Genomic DNA, 1954 nt, shown 5'->3' with positions numbered 1-1954 from the left:
GGTAGATAATAATAATGAACACTTTGCACTTTAATAACAGCCACTGAGAAGAGATCCTTTCAAAGAGAAGAGACCTCTATACTTGTCACGGAATTGTTTGCTAGACCACCATAATGCACTAGTTTCGACCACTTAGGTGCAAACCAATCATCCGATCTGGAACCCGTATTTTCGTCATGCGTACCATCCTACACGTGACAGTATTTTGCCTCATCATAAGCTGAGCGTTGTTGGAATCTCTCGTTTCGCAGTTACCTAACCAACAGATAGTCCCAGACGGTATTTCGGGAACTCTGACATCACCTTTTGAAATAATGTCCTGTGTTCCTGAAGGATGACCGCCTCTATGGTATAGTGGTCAAAGTTCCTGGCTACAGATTTTCTGAGAAGTAGTGGGTCTGGAATGGGGTTCACTCAGACTCGTGAGGATAATTGAGGAGATATTTCAAGGAAATAGCGGCTCCGGCCTAGAAAACCGAAATTAATGGCCGTGGGGGTTCGTTGCGCTGACCACACGACACCCTCTATCCGCTAAAGTTGGTACTAACTTCGCCGACAAGCGGCGGTCGCTCAGTCGGTATAATTCACTTGCGGACTACAGGCCATGGAGTTTGTTTTGTTTGTTTGTTCATGAAGGATCTCTTCTGTGGCCTCTGTTTGTTAATGACCTCTTTGATTCAATTAACTATTATAGGTATTTGTTTTTTGCTGGTGATATAAAAATCTATCGTGCCATTAACTTTCCTAAAGATTGCAATCTGCTAGTCTTATATTGATACTATACGAGACTGGTGCGCGGCTAACTATATGAAACCAGGATTAGTAAAATTAAAGTTATATCCTTCTCAAGGAAAATTAACATACTGATCTACGAGCATAAACTTAGTCAGCTCTCTTAACCCGTATCGACTCCTTTAACCCAGACACGCCCGAAACTACTTCCAGTCAGTTTTTTACTTTTATTTGTATCTCTGTAATCATTACAACACAACGAACACGCCTACATGATTAGTATAATATAGCCCATTTTCCTTGTTTTGAAAAAGTAAAATCACCTTGCTGTGTGTGAGTCTCTGTGCCTGTGTATGTGTGTGCTGCCCCCCCTCCCAAATAAGCCGGAAGGGTGTGGAGTCAGAAAACACGGCAATTCCTAGACAATGGCTCTGTAAACACATCCTTGCGGCAACGAAAACGCACGCGACAGAAGAACTGTTGGGCGCTGTGTTTTCTATGCGATCCGTTTCGGTATCAAATAATCAATATGTGGTGAAAGGATCCCGTGTGGAGGCGGGTTCGAATACCTCCACCGTAGCCCTGTGGGTAGTAGGAGGAGTCGAAAATGGAACCCAGTGTCTGGGGGTATAACTGGACCGTCCTGTTCCTAGAGTATATAAATACGGTGACCTGACCCTCCAGGTTGGGGTATCCTCGAATCTGAGATAGTATAAATATGGTCACGAGTCCCGCGGCACTGGGACCTGATAATGACAGAGCTGGTGAGGACCAGCAGCAATTATAAACGACAACTCTATCCTATCATCAGAGTGGATGTCACATAAGGACAACGAAATCAAGTGTTCAGTTGAAAAAAAAAACGCTAGTCGTGAGTCTTAAGGGGCTTGTCGCCACGACGAACTGATTGACGGTTAACCGCCAGTTGTAAAGTAACTCTAAGTCTGATACCGGCTCTGACTCTGACTCTGAAAGAAGAGATTAGTTCTTCCCAGAACTTCTTACTTTCAACGTAGAATAAGGAGAAATAGGACATCCTGTACATAGGGCATCAGGAAAATATACAAATACAAATTGCTTCTTCGTACAAACACACTTATGAAGATTATAACGTTCTATATTTTCATCAGCCATGTGGCAAGCTGGTTTTTTCCAACATTTCGACATCTTACTTTGTCTTAACAATCAGAATGAAGTTTGTGTCTGACACATGATCATCTCA

This window comes from Cryptotermes secundus, unplaced genomic scaffold, assembly GCF_002891405.2.
Source record: "Cryptotermes secundus unplaced genomic scaffold, Csec_1.0 scaffold407, whole genome shotgun sequence".
Taxonomy (NCBI): domain Eukaryota; kingdom Metazoa; phylum Arthropoda; class Insecta; order Blattodea; family Kalotermitidae; genus Cryptotermes; species Cryptotermes secundus.
The sequence above is the reverse complement of the archived record's forward strand: the minus strand, read 5'-3'. Positions refer to the sequence as shown.